At 44.0% G+C, this 15,846-nt stretch overlaps 1 protein-coding gene across 1 annotated transcript in view; it reads left to right on the top strand.

Moving 5' to 3' along the window:
- GRIA3 (glutamate ionotropic receptor AMPA type subunit 3) overlaps positions 1–15,846 on the top strand; it is a 430,530-nt gene that overhangs the window by 122,384 nt on the left and 292,300 nt on the right. The window lies entirely within an intron of this gene.

Genomic DNA, 15,846 nt, shown 5'->3' with positions numbered 1-15,846 from the left:
TAGCTGCGCCTATGTAAACTGTGCCTAAATCGGCCAGCGCCTAAAAAATAAGACACCGACCACTTGTCAGTTATGCTTGGGCACTGTTTAAAGAGTCGCTGCTAGCAGCGCCTATGTAAAAACTTAGGCGCCTGAAACGTAGGTGAGGGTTTTAAAGGCCTACATTTCCAGCTCCTAAGTTTCTGGAGAATCGCGCTTAGCAGCGTCTAACTCACACTCCGCCACAGAAACGCCCACTTAGGGCACCTCAAAGCACATTGCAATAGGCACCTTATATAGATTCAAATAAGCATCTATTGACCAATTACATTTTTTTAAACCAAGTTTTGAAGCTATCCCCCAAATGACTGCCCCCCCCAAATTGCAGCAGGAGGAATGCCCACTCCCCCCTGCCACCAGGTGACCCTCCCCCCCTTACTCCTTTCCTCACCCCTGAACTTTGAAAAAAAATCGGCAGGAAGGATGTCCACTCCCTCCTTCTGGGTACTCCACCTCCCCCCCATGCCAAGATCCCCCTCTCCTTCCCCACTCCCCGTACTTGAAAAAAAAATTAGCAGTAGGGATGGCCATTCCCTCCTGCCTAAGCCCCCCCCCCTCCCCCGGCACCCCCAGCCCACCCCGTACCTCTTATCTGTAGAAGACAGCAAGAGGGAAGTTTGGTGATACCCATGAACATTAGTAGAGCTGCCAAGATACTCAGTACAACTTGGTAGACTTTAGGCTTGTCCTAGCTTCCTGGCAACCCCTACCGTGATGCATTATGGGACCTTCAACTACCTCTTAATTAACAAAATTGCCCTGGAACCAGGGCAGGATTAATTCATCGAGGGCCCCTAGGCACACAAGTACACTGGGCCCCCTGCCCCGCCCCACCCCACCATGTGCTCAGGCGGAAACAGGAAGCTGCATCAGAGGGAAACTTTGGGCAAGCAGCACCGCTTGCACAATTACAGTTCCTGTTGCCTTTCTTATCCACGTTGCTTGCTTGTCTTATTTTCCGTCGATGGGGGGTTGCCAATCGGGTGGGGCCCGCGTTTCTAATTGGGGGGTCCCGCATTGCCAATCGATGCTGGAGGGGCCCGTCGCCATTTGGAAAAAACAATGTTGATGCCTTCCTTCATCGGGCCCCCCTGACCATTTTGGGCCCTAGGCACGTGCCTACTTGGCCTATTGGTTAATCCTGCCCTGCCTGTAACAAAAAACTTTTAAAAACAAAAATATATAAAGGGAAAAAGAAACAAACAAAACATCTACAAATGTAGGAAAATACTACTCGTGAAACTTTGGATTCATATTTAATGTGATAAAATTGCAAAGTGATAACACAGTGGGAAGAATACCGTATTTGCCGGCGTATAAGACGACTTTTTAGTACCTTAAAATCCTCCCCAAAGTCGGGGGTCGTCTTATACGCCGGGTACAGTTTACATGCCCTTACTTGCGGGGCTGGATGTACTCAGTCTTCTGGATGTACGCGGCTCTTCTTCTCCCTACCTTCTCTGCTTGCAGCACAGAGCCGAACGGAAGTCTTCCCGACGTCAGCGCTGACGTCGGAGGGGAGGGAGGGCTTAAACAAAGCCCTCCCTCCCTCCGACGTCAGCGCTGACGTCGGGAAGACTTCCGTTCGGCTCTGTGCTGCAGGCATGGCAGGTAAGGAGAAGGAGAGTAGCCTCGCGGTACCAAGAGAGAGGGGCGGCCGCCCCGCCCCGGTTGCAGCACAGCCGGCCAGGTCCCCTTACTTTTGTGGCACTTCCCCGACCGACCGATAACAGCCCGGGTCCGACAATCCTCCCTGCCCTGTAGCCGCGAATCTAAATTACCTTCTTACAGCAGCTGTAAGAAGGTAATTTAGATTCGCGGTTAAGGGCAGGGAAGTTTGTCGGACCCGGGCTGTTGTCGGTCGGTCGGGGAAGTGCCACAAAAGTAAGGGGACCTGGCTGGCTGTGCTGCACCCGGGGCGGTAGAGAAGGGAGGGGGGGGGGGAAGGACTCTGAAAGCACTTGAAGACAGAGGAGGGAGAAGAACGCTGAAAGCACATGGGGGAATACAAAGGGGTGGAGAAGGAAGAAGGGGTCGTCTTATACGGCGAGTATAACACAAAACTCTATTTTTTAACTAAAAGTTGGGGGGTCGTCTTATGCGCCCAGTCGTCCTATACGCCGGCAAATACGGTAATTCAAATCATAGTTACCCGATGTTAGGAGTTAGTACCCAAGAAAACGATGTTGGTGTCATTGCAGACAGGACGCTGAAATATTCTGCCCAGTGTGCAGCGGCAGCCAAGTAAGCAAACGGGATGCTAGGAATTATTAGGAAAGGGTTAGCAAATATAGGGGTCCTTTAAGGTGTACGCTAACCGATAGAGAAAGGTTAACACGCTAACATGTCCATAGACCTGCTGACACAGTTGAAAGCTAAGTGGGAACTTCTTTCTCTCTTTTGCCATTGAAAATTAGTTGAGCATTTGAACAGTATGTTCTTTTTCAAGCTCTTTTTCAAAATAAGTCATACACAGTGATGGGGCGGTGGGTTTGGCTATAGGAGCTAATGCTCTTGGTCAAATTTCACAATTCTGAGTGTATGTGAACACTTTACTTACTCTGTAAGCCAGACATATATTTTGCTTATTTGTATACTGAGAAGTCTTATCCAGTTCATACAGTATTACTTTGACTTCTTTGCCCTTTAAGCAGGGCCAGATTTAGATGAAAAGAGGCCCTAGGCTATTCCACTTATGAGGCCCTTTCACCTCCCATTTTTAAGTTTGTAAACTACATGAGAGATATTAAAATACATCATTACTGTGATATATATCAATATGTTAAATGAAACATGTTGTTATTGGTACTAACCTTTATAAAAAATGTGACACGGATAATAAATTAAAAAAAGTCGAGAACACTTATTTGGACATTTATTCTCAGCACCATATATAGTACTTGTAACAATAACTAATCAAACATAACACACAACATTTACAAAGAAACAAAATTCAAATAATGAAAATCTTTGACTACGAAAATAAAATACGCAATAAAAATTATCATATTTTCTATCAAATTAAATTAAATATATTCAATACATTGAAGATTAAACCAAATTCAATTCATTTTTATGTTTGTTTATTAGTCATATGCGTAGAATTTCTCCTTATTTTCGGTTCAGTGTTTTAGTGTTCACTGTTTTTAGAATAGTGTAATTTTAATTTTGCTAACAATTTGAATTTGGCCCCTCTTGATCTTGAGGCCCTAGGCTGAAGCCTAGTTAGCCTATAGGAAAATCCGGCCTTGCCTTTAAGCTAGCACACACTCTCTATTACATTCAGTGTGACGTAGAATATAATGGACGCATTAGCGATTAGCGTGTGCTAAATCAGTTAGCACGCCTTAGCAAAAGAGGGGGATAATGCCTTGTATCGCTCTATGGTGTGACCTCACTTTGAGTATCATGTTCAGTTCTGGTCGCCTTATCTCAAAAAAGATACAGCAGAATTAGAAAAGGTTCAAAGGAGAGCAATCAGAATGATAAAGGGAATTAAACACCTCTCATATGGAGAAAGGCTAAAGAGAATAGGGGTCACTAGCTTGGAAAAGAGATGGCTGATGGGGGATATGATGGAGGTGTACAAAGTGTAGAACAAGTAAGAGTGAATCAATTTTTTACTCTTTCAAAAAGTACAAAGACACTGAATGAAATTACACGGAAAGACTTTTAAAACAAATAGAAGGAAATATTTTTTCACTCAAAGAATAGTTACGCTATAGAACTCATTGACAGAGGATGTGTTAACAGCAGTTAGCATAGCTGGGTTTAAAAAAGGTTTGGAGAAGTTCCTGAAAGAAAAGTCCATAGTCTGCTATTGGGACAGACATAGTGGAAGCCACTACTTGCCCTGGGATCAGTACTATGGAGTGTTGCTACTCTGGGGATTCCACGTGGAATGTTGCCACTGTTTGGGGTTCCGGAATCTTCCTTACTCTTTGAGATTCTGGAATGTTTCTGCCAGGTACTTGTGACCTGGATTGGCCACTGTTGGAAGCAGGATACTGGGCCAGATAAACCATTGGTCCGACCCAGCATGGCTATTCCTATGCTGTTATGTTCAACGTATGCAATCTAGTGGAACAAATTCCGGGTTGCGGTATTTCATGCATGTCTTATGATGTTGGCCATCATCGTTTGGATCCCGTGGCACTGGAAACTAAACATAAAAGGGCAAATTCTATAAGTTGGTGCTTAGAGGTACTTGTCATTGATACACATCAAAAGCACCAGGAATTGACAGACACCTATGTTTGCATGACGTCCTGCTGTTCTATAAGGTTGCACTTCAATACCATAACACACAACTAGAAAGGACTACATACACGGGCAGGACTAGTGTCACCCAGTTACATGCATAATTCTAGAATACTATAAATTGCCTGTGTCTGTTGGCGCACCTAGGCACCCCAACGACCTATGCCTGCCATTGACGTAAGAGAGTGCGCCAATGTTGACTTACACTAGTATTCTATGATAGAATCTTGGTGCCAAGATGCCAGTATAGAATTGGTGCTAAACGCATGGCATTGAAATGCCTAGACTGAAGCGCCAATTTATAGAATTGCCCCCAAAACCTCTTTCAAGGAAAATCTAATTTTTTTTTTGACACAAGGCTTGTTGCACAAGTCCTGCCCCTAATATTGGTGTGAAAATTGTCAGAACAGGTGGGAATCAAAACAGGTAGGCGAAGGGGAGAAAATTCAATCAATTCTTGATTGTGGAAATGTTCACACAGGACCCAACACAGACTGTGGCCTTCGCCAGGAGTTCAACCCAATGTTCTATCACAGTGTTATGACCGACTCAAATCTCCACAAAAATGTGTTTAGCGCTAACAAAGGTTTACACAAAAGTGTAAGCTTCATGTAGGACCCAAAAAACAAAGAAAAAAAAAATAGTAACGTAGGTAAGAAGGTTTGGATAGGTTCCTAGAGGACAAAGGGATTGAGGGGTACAGATAGGAGTAGAGGTAGGTTATAGGGATAGGAGCAAGAGGTAGTTATAGAAATAGTCAGGGACCACTGCTCAGGCAATAGGCCTGATGGGCCGCCGCGGGAGCGGACCGCTGGGCGAGATGGACCTCTGGTCTGCCTCAGCGGAGGCAACTTCTTATGTTCTTTTGTTCTTAGTAAATGACAGCAGAAAAAGACCCGAATGGTCCATCCAGTATGCCCAAACATACACTCTCTATAATTTAATGATTTAATTTAAATTGTTCTTTTTCTTAGATATTTCTGGGCCAGAAACCCAGAGCTCTGCCCGGTACTGTGCGTAGGTTCTGTCAAAGCTCACTCCAGCCCATCTAAACCATCCCAGCCCATCCTCAAATGAATGGCCATATACGGGACACATGCAGCTTACACTTTTGTGTGAACTGACATGACATGATTAAAAAAAAAAAAAAAAAAAAAAAAAACTCTGATACCGCAAAACACATTTTATGGATATTTGAGTCTGTCATAATGCTGTGCTAGAGGAATGTGTGGTGCCGTGGTTAGAGCTACAGCCTCAGCACCCTGAGGTTGTGGGTTCAAACCCCACACTGCTCCGTGTGACTCTGGGCAAGTCACTTAATCCTCCACTGCCCCAGGTACATGAGATAGATTGTGAGCCCACCGGGACAGATGGGGAAAATGCTTAAAGCAGCTGTATGTGAAGCACTTTGAATGTGGTTGTGCAACTGCAAAAGGGTGGTACCCAAGTCCCTCTCCTTTATTGGGTTGTTTTCCTTATGAATGCTTTCTGCCAATACACAGTTTTGTGTTCAGTCCTGTATGAATGTAGAAGGACCTGTACGTAAACCACTTTGAGTGTGGTTGTATAACGAAAAAAGGCAACATACAAGTCCCAATTCCTTTCCCTGATGTCACAATGCCTGGCAGAAACCCAACTACTAGCAACATTCCAGAGCTCCTATTGTGATGTCATAATGCCTCATTCCACCAATGCCTAAGAGCCAACCTTATCAGTGAGGTCACAATGGCTTCATTGTTCTATACTTAGCTCAGTTCTGATATTGCATTGGAGAGTGTGGTGCAGTGGTTAGAGCTACAGCCTCAGCACCCTGAGGTTGTGGGTTCAAACCCCACACTGCTCCGTGTGACTCTGGGCAAGTCATTTAATCCTCCACTGCCCCAGGTACATGAGATAGATTGTGAGCCCACCGGGACAGATGGGGAAAATACTTAAAGCAGCTGTGTGTGAACCACTTTGAATGTGGTTGTGCAACTGCAAAAAGGTGGTACCCAAGTCCTTAATCTTTTCCTTATGAACGCTTTCTGCCAATACACAGTTTTGTGTTGAGTCCTGTGTGAACATTTCCACAATAAAGAATTGATTGAATTTTGTCCTCTTCACATGCCTGTTTTGATTCCCGCTCTATTCTGACTGCCTGGCTTTCTCCGTGGGATTGGATCAGCATCCTTTTTGTTGTTTTTGTTGACTAAAGAGTAAGTCATGTTACTGAACTAGCAAAACCTATTTCAGTTGACAGCATATTTCCTGAATTTAATCAGTTTGCTAATGTATTAGGTTTAAATTCATTCTGAGGAAGCGCTTTTCTTCTTGCTCCTATTTTTATTTTCGTCTTTGACTTGCAATCGCCGCTTTTAAGTGTAAATTATTTATCCGTTATTCTCGCTTCCTGTCTGCTTCATGCCTCAAAAATTACTTGAATCATTCCCTGGAGCACTAACATTAAGTGTAACCAGGCGACAGATTCTTTGTGTAAGAAAATACGAAAACCATTTGGGTCAACAATGTAAACTACGGTTCATTGTTTGAGCTCAGCTGCCGACACGTAAACAATCGAGCAGAACAAATTCCGCGTTGCATTATGTCGAAGCACGTCTTATTTTCGAAACGGAAGAGAAAGACGAGATGTTGGCCATCAACATCATCTGGAACCCATTCATCGGCTAAATATTTCTGAAAGAAAAATTAACTGTATAATTAAGATGTACATGCAAAAACATAATTCTTAACTCATCTAGATGTTTTGTGCTTTCATTCTCCTTCCATCTAAAAACTCAGTTGGAAACATTCCTTTTGGACAAGTCAACCAACTATGACTGATTAGTACCATCAAGAAATATATATTTCACCAGCTTTCAGAAATATATTCTACCACCAACTGCATTGGCTGCCTTTCGAATCCAGAGTCTTATTCAAATTCGCCTGCTTCTGCTACAAAACAGCTTTTGGCCTATTACCTAGATACCTCAATCACCACTTCACTATGAATCTCACCAACAAGAAATCCCGCAGAATCCAGCTGTTCGTCTTCCCCTCCCTAAAATTATGTCAGCTCAAAAGATTCCTCAACAAAACCTTTGCTTTCCAGGCGGCTAAGCTGAACCCTTGGCTATCCCAAATGGTACTCGAGGCCCCCACCTACCTCAGCTTCAGAAAGCTACTCAAAACGCACCTTTTCCGCGAACAGGACCTTTAACCCCTTTCCCCCCGCAATAACCCCACTCCCTAACTCTCCCCATTTCTACTGCTCTCCCCCTCCCCCTCCCCCTACTTGGTTTCTCTCTCGCTATCTCTTACCTTCCAACCCAACCTTCGACGTTGCTTGTACTTCTGTTAAAACTCTGTTAAAGCGTTCCCTCTCTCCCTTCTTTGTTGCTTGTAACTTTGACAAAATTTTGTAAATCCGTGTGTCATCGCGGATCTTAATTAACTGATGTGAACCGCCTAGAACTTCTTGGGTATGGCGGTATACAAGAATAAAATTATTATTATTATTATTATTATACCTTAGCTGGGTTCATTTACATAGGATGAAAAAAAAAATGAATAAGATTCAAACAACAAATAATGAGGACAATATCCTAATGTGAGGTAAGGCCTTTATAATATAGAAAACATCTCACTTTAGATTGTCCATAGGGGGCAATTCTCAAAACGTCACCTAGATGTAGACACTGGGTGATGCACACTATAAATGTTACCTGGAATTAGGCACCTAGATTGTCATGCCTAGCTAATCTAGATATCTAACTTAACCCCCCCACACACACACCTTTTTTTACAAAACCGTGGAAGCGGTTTGTAGCGCAAGCTGGCGTGCTGAATGCTCTGCGCTGCTCCCAACACTCATAGAGTTCCTATGAGCGTTAGGAGCAGCGCAGAGCATTCAGCGCGCCGGCCTGCACTAAAAACCGCTTCCACGGTTTTGTAAAAGGGGAGGTGTTTGATTATTCGGTTTATTTTACACTCTGGGATGCGTTGCCAGAGGAAGTGGTAAGAGCGGTTAATGTAGCTGGGTTTAAAAAAAAGGTTTGGACAAATTCTTGGAGGAAAAGTCCATAGTCTGCTGTTGAGACAGACATGGGAGAAGCCACTGCTTGCCCTGGATCGGTGGCATGGAATGCTGCTACTATTTGGGTTTTTGCCAGGTACATGTGACCTGGATTGGCCTCCGTGAAGACGGGATACTGGGCTAGATGGACCATTGGTATCACCCAGTAAGGCTATTCTTATGCTCTTAATTGAAAAGCACCATTAAAAATAGTTAAAAAATAATAGTTAACTGATAGGTGTCTACCATGGTAGGCATCTACTCCAAGGTGCCTACCAGAAAGTAGACATGGTTAGGGGCAACCTTTGGGCATGGTTTGATTTAGGCACACTCATTTAGGGGTAGGAAGCTGAGGGTAGGAGTGAAGGAGTGGACTTGGACTGGAGGAGGGTCACGAGTGGTGTTCCGCAGGGGTCGGTGCTTGGACCGCTGCTATTCAATATATTTATAAATGATCTGGAAACAGGGACGAAGTGCGAAGTAATAAAATTTGCAGACGACGCCAAACTATTTAGTGGGGCTAGGACTAAAGAGGACTGCGAAGATTTACAAAAGGACCTGAACAGACTGGAGGAATGGGCGACGAGATGGCAGATGAAGATCAATGTAGAGAAATGCAAAGTCTTGCACGTATGAAACAGAAACCCGAGATACAACTATACGATGGGAGGGCTGTTACTGAGTGAGAGTACCCAAGAAAGGGACTTGGGGTAATAGTCGACAAGACAATGAAGCCGTTGGCACAGTGCTCAGCGGCCGCTAAGAAAGCGAATAGAATGCTAGGTATAATCAAGAAGGGTATTACAACCAGAACGAAAGAAGTTATCCTGCTGTTGTACTGGGCAATATTGGTCCAATATTGGTCGCCATAGCTAAAGAAGGATATGGTGACACTTGAGAGGGTCCAGAAGAGAGTGACACGTTTGATAAAAGGTATGGAAAACCTTTCATACGCTGAAAGACTGGAGAAACTGGGGCTCTTTTCCCTGGAGAAGCGGAGACTTAGAGGGGATATGATAGAGACTTACAAGATCATGAAGGGCATACAGAAAGTGGAGAGGGACAGATTCTTCAAACTTTCGAAATCTGAAAGAACGAGAGGGCATTCAGCAAAACTAGAAGGGGACAGATTTAGAACCAACGCTAGGAAGTTCTTCACCCAACGTGTGGTGGACACCTGGAATGCGCTTCCAGAGGACGTGATAGGAAAAGGTACGGTATTGGAGTTCAAGAAGGGATTGGACAATTTTCTGAAGGAAAAGGGGATAGGAGGGTATAGATAGAGGGTTACTATACAGGTCTTAGACCTGGTGGGCCGCCACGTGAGCGGGCTGCTGGGCAGGATTGACCTCTGGTCTGACCCAGCAGAGGCACTTCATATGTTCTTATGTTCTTAGGCCAAGAAAACCCTGGCATAAGTGGGAGTGTGCTTACGGTTTCAATGCCTACTGGTACCTAAGAATGCTTAGATGCCACTAGGTATGATTCTATAAACGGCGCCTAGCAGATGATTGACAATTGCATTCAGTGACACCTAGAAGTTAGGCACTGTTTAAAGAATCAGGGCCTAAGTGCTGGATTCAGTAAATGGTGCTCATAACTTGATACCAACACAGACAGTGGAGATGGTCACCTCTGCGCTGGTAGCAATAAGGTCAAAGGAACAGAGCAGAGAAGGCCTGGTCTTCAAATAACACTTTAAAAGCAACCAATAGTAAAAAAAAAAAAAATAATAAAAACCATATATAAAAACATCTGGCAAATCAGGGACTTGGCACGGACCATGTTTTGGCTAAACCATCTGCATCAGAAGTCCATGATTTGCCAGATGTTTTTATGTATGTTTTATGGGAGGGGTTTTTGTTGTTTTGTTTTTTTACTATTGGCTGCTATTAAAGTATGACTTGAAGACCAGGCCTGCTCTGCTCTGTTCCTTTGGACTCATAATTTGATACTCAAATTGATATCACAGAACTTATTTAAATAAATAATCGACTAGCTGTTAATTACTAATATAAAACATGCTCACTGTGTGCATTTCATGCACTCAGACCCACAGGAAGAGGCGGTCAGAGCATACCGCGAGTTATTTCCTTCACTCGCCGGCGCTCCGGCCGCCCTCTCCTGCCCGGTCACTTGCGGTCGGAAAATACTGCGAATGACCGGGAACGCGAATTCATGGGGGAGCACTATATAATGTAATCTGACCTTGAATTGAAAAGGCAGAGGTGAAATAGAAAACCTGATTAACATAACAAATATTCACAATAAAAACAAACCCTCATTTAATCAAGGCACGGAGTAAGGAAAAACAATTTTCATGTAATGCACATTGTTATGATCTACATTTAAATGCAAATGAACATAGCAATATAGCGATTGCCCATATATTTGTATCAGGCAGTTTTTGAAACCAATACTTAAAGAATACTGTCGTGGCTGTTATTTTACGCAATTTCTGTCTTTTAGGGACATACACCCTAGAATTTATAACCAATAGTCATCAGCCAAGTTGGACCATAATGATACCAGTAGGAACCCAATGCAGGTTCATTTTATTTATTTATTTTTGCAATAGGTCAAGGTTCATAGACAACCCCGCGAAAGACAAAGGCGTGCGCTGACAACTGAGCGCAAGACGGAGGCACGCGTCGAAGAAAATTACAGTTTTTAGGGGATCCGACTGGGGGTTTTGTTGGGGAGCCCCCCCCCAGTTTATTTAATAGAGATCGCGCCGCCGTTATGGGGGGTTTGGGGGGTTGTAACCGTCCACATTTTACTGTAAACTTAACTTTTTCCCTAAAAACAGGGAAAAAGTGAAGTTTTCAGTAAAATGTGGGGGGTTACAACCCCCCAAACCCCCCACAATGCGGCGCGATCTCTATTAAATAAAGTGGGGGGGTTCCCCAACAAAACCCCCCGTCGGAGCCCTAAAAACAGTAATGTGCTGCGACGCGCGCCTCCGCGCTGCGCTCAATTGTCTGCTCGCGCCTTTGTCCCGGCGCGCTTATGACCTGACACCATAGGTCAATATAGAGATCGCTGAAATTAAATCTAAATGAGTATTTTACATTTGCTAACTCTAGACGTTCTCAACGTTTCCTTGCATTTTTTTTCCTTTCCTTTAGTGAAAGACTGCCGATACAAAAAAAAAATTTCATAGATTACTTTCATTCTAAGCAGCAATAACAGGTAACGAGTTTAGTCATTTAATTGCCAATGGTGTAATTTTTCGACATTTTAGGAAGTTGTTGAAAACTTATTTATACAATAAATTTTTCTAAGATTAAGATCTGTACTTTGCTGAAATTGCTCAGTCTCTTTGAATTGGGAACCGCATAGACCTGGAAGGTATTGCAGTATACAAATACATTTTTACGTTATGTTATTGCCTACAGCTGTTCATGTTTAATGGATTTAACAGGATACGTTTCTAATGAAAAGTGAAGGTGGCATTTGTGATTTGAAGGTTCTGTTGAAGGCTGAGCTGCTTTCCATCTCTTAGGAGTTACTCAAGTGAAGCCTACCAACAAAATCGAGGGCCGGGTTATGTAGAAAACATCCCTTTTACTGTCAGGCTGCACTTTTCATGTTTTAATGAATGAGTAAATCCATAGTTTGTACATATGATTAATGTGTATCAGTCAAGTACACCTTCAATCCATATCTTACAAATGCCAGCATTCTAATCAGACATTCTGTGCTTGAGAAGCACTTCCAGGACAGACAGCGTTTGGATACTGATTGCTGCTAACACACAATTTCAGTGATCAGATGCCCACTTAGGCATGCAAGACATAGCATCAACTCAATGATTTATTAACATTATGGTGTGTACACCAGAGTCCTTTATTGCCCATATTTGCAGAGCTGATCAAGAGTCGCATTTCTTACTTCACAACATAAGAAGTTAAAATTGATGGCAATTCGGTCCTATTTTATGCAGCACTTCAAGTTTCAAGTTTTATTAAAACATATGATTAATCGCCTAAACAAAGTTTCAAGGCGATGAACAATAAAATACAGCCAATAGGTTTAATTTTTGCTTTTTACAAAGACCAACACTTACAGAACAAGAACTGGAGACGTGCCCCCCTCATCTACGAAACCGCGCTAGCGTTTTTTTAACGCAGAGAGAGCACAGAGAGCCGCGCTGAAAGGCCCGCGCTGCTCCCGACGCTCATAGGAACTCTGTGAGCGTCGGGAGCAGCGCGGGCCATTCAGCGTGGCTCCCCGTGTTAGAAACTGCTCGCGCAGTTTCGTAAAAGAGGGGGTTACTGTTACAATAGGGTAATACGGGGAAGAACTACAATATTTTAAAAAAAAGATAGGAAAGAACATAAAAGGGGAAAAAAAGGGGAAGGGAGCAAATAGTGTCTACAATTCTGCTAAAAGAAAGAATTATAAATTAACCGTCCCATGACGCCCTGAAAAGGACGCTCAAGCATTAAATGCATCTCTAAATAAAAAAGGTTTTAATTTAGATTTGAACCGATCCAATGATGGTTCTTCTCTTAGATCCAATGGAGCAGCATTCCAAAGAGATGGTGCAGTTAGATGTACGTAATGTATATACTCTATATGGTTAAGAGAGGGAACGGATAGAAGGTGAGTAGGGCTCTTGAGCGGTTCTAGGGGATCAAAAATCTATTTATGAATTCAGGACAGTTAGTGGTACATGTTTTAAAAGTCAAAAGAAGAATTTTATATGTTATCCTGTGTCCGATTGGTAACCCGTGTGGGCCTTTTCAATAATAGGGTAACGTGATTGTATTTTTTAGAGTTGCTGATGATTTTTATTGATATAATAATAATAATAATTGTATTTCTTCTATACCGCCATAATCTTACGACTTCTAGGCGGTTCACAGTGAAGAGAGCTGGACAGTCAGCGAATTACAGAATACAAATGGCGAGGATGATACAGTACAGTCAGTGAATTACAGATTACAATTGGTAAAATACAATACGATACAATACAGTTAGTACAGTACACGTATTTCTCAATATCAGCATGGAGTTAATCGTTTAGAACTGGTAACTGATTAGGAGATAACTCTTGAATAGTGCTGTCTTAATTTCTTTCCAAAATGCGACGTAGGTCAGCCTAGCTCTGTTGATGTAGTTACCTAGTCAGGTCTGCTGTTTGCTAGCTTGAGACTTCAAAGTTCTGTCCATAAAGGACCTGTATTTGCAATCAGTGATCCTTGGGTAGGCAAAAAGATTGGAGTTTCTGGTTGTCCTACTGGGAATGTGTAGCTCGAAATGTGATAATAGATAGGTAGGGGCCATTCCCCACACCAGTTTAAAGCATAGGCAAGAGAACTTGAACATTATTCGCGCCTCCATTGGCAACCAGTGTAGCAGTTTGTAGTAGGGGCTAACATGCTCGCTTTTTTTTAATCTGAATATGTTTTGAATGATTGGTGGCATAGAAAGGGGAGGGGGGCAAACTCAAAGAAAGCCATCACTTATCCCTGGAAGTGAGCAACAAAGAATGGAACTGCTCTTTGGGACCTGCCGCCAGACTTGTCATTGTTAAGAGACAGGCTGTGGGACTTGACAGACTTTTGTTCTGACCCAGCATAGCACTTATGTCCTAGGACCTCCAGAGATTAAGTAAGGTCTTCTTCAAAGAGCTATGAAAGAGAAAATTTTCAAGAGAAGAGATAAGCTGCTGACTGGTGATAGCAGGAAATACACAGACCCCTAGCAAGGCACTCTGGGTAGGGAGGCCTTGAATGCAAAATGTATCTTATTTATTTCTATGTGGCTCATATCTTTCTCAATTGCAGCTGAAGGTAAGTTACATTCAGTTACAGTATGTGTGTGTGTGTGTGTATATCTATCTATCTATCTATATATATATACATATACATATACACACATATATATATACACGCTATAAAAACCCTAGGCACGAATGCGCAGTTGAAACTCCATGTGGCCGTGATCCCTGATCCGTGGCTCCGTGTCGCCGCATGCGCAGTATAGTAGAACTCTGCCTGCGGTGGTTTCCCTATCGCCCGCCCTCCTTGCTGCAGCGGTTTCCTCATCGTCTACCCTCCTTTCTCCAGTGTCACACTGCCGACCGCATGGGTCCTTGCCCCACCCCCAAAAAGGCCCGCTGAAGCACCTGCGCATGCGGGAGAGTAGCTGGAGGCCACGGCGCTATCCTGTCGGCTCCCAGACACAACCCATTCCTTCCGCGGCCCAGAACACCTACTTGACAACCCCGGACACCGAGCTCCACAGACACGCATTGTGGGCAAACCAGCTCCCCGCGGCCTGGCAGAGTGCATCAGTACCCGATGTACAAGTCAACTCCCCTGGAGCCCGAATCCCACCAGTGCCAGATGGAAATAGGGAAGGTAAAAGGGGAAATGGGAGCCTGAATATGGGCTGGTAAAAGGAAGGGAGAAGGGCTACTGCTGGACAGGGGGAGCAGGGAAAGGGTACTACTGGACAGGGGGGAGGTAAAAGGAAGGGAGAAGGGCTACTGCTGAACAGGGGGAGCAGGGAAAGGGTACTACTGGACGGGGAGGGGGAGGTAAAAGGAAGGGAGAAGGGCTACTGCTGGACAGGGGGAGCAGGGAAGGGGTGCTGCTGGACACAGGGGAGATAAAAGGAAGGGAGAAGGGCTACTGCTGGACATGGAAAGCAGGGAAGGGGTGCTGCTGGACAGGGGAGATAAAAGGAAGGGAGAAGGACTACTGCTGGACAGGGGGAGCAGGGAAAGGGTACTACTGGACAGGGGGGAGGCAAAAGGAAGGGAGAAGGGCTACTGCTAGACATGGGGAGCAGGGAATGGGGTGCTGCTGGACAGAGGGGAGATAAAAGGAAGGGAGAAGGGCTACTGCTGGACATGGAGAGCATGGAATGGGGTGCTGCTGGACACAGGGGAGATAAAAGGAAGGGAGTAGGGCTACTGCTGGACAAGGGGAGCAGGGAAAGGATACTACTGGACAGGGGGGAGGTAAAAGGAAGGGAGAAGGGCTACTGCTGGACAGAGGGAGCAGGGAAGTGGTGCTGCTGGACAGGGGGGAGAGATAGAAAAAGAGAAAGAAAGAAATGCCCAAGTCTACACATCTATTCTAGCACCTGTTAATGTAACAGGCTAAAAAACAAGTGTGTGTGTGTGTGTGTGTGTATATATATATACATATATATATATATATATACACACACACACTCACACACACATATACACCCCCCTTTTTAATGCTTGTGTAAAAAGGATGCTTTTGACCTTCTTTTAGCAAGTTAAGAGATCAGTCTCCAGCTGTAAACTCACTCAGCAGGGCATTCCAGAAGAGCAGACCCGCAATTGCAAAAGTCCTGGCCTGCGGCTTTACTACTGGGCACAGCTAAAAAGACTTGACCCTGCTGACTGGAAACAACATACAGGCTGGTAAAAGGAGATTGAAGCCTACAAATGAGAAAGTGCTATGAAATACAGAACCTCAGAGACAAACGCTAGCACTTTTAAACTGCTG

Source organism: Geotrypetes seraphini, chromosome 5, assembly GCF_902459505.1.
Source record: "Geotrypetes seraphini chromosome 5, aGeoSer1.1, whole genome shotgun sequence".
Classification (NCBI taxonomy): Eukaryota; Metazoa; Chordata; class Amphibia; order Gymnophiona; family Dermophiidae; genus Geotrypetes; species Geotrypetes seraphini.
The sequence above is the reverse complement of the archived record's forward strand: the minus strand, read 5'-3'. Positions and strand labels throughout refer to the sequence as shown.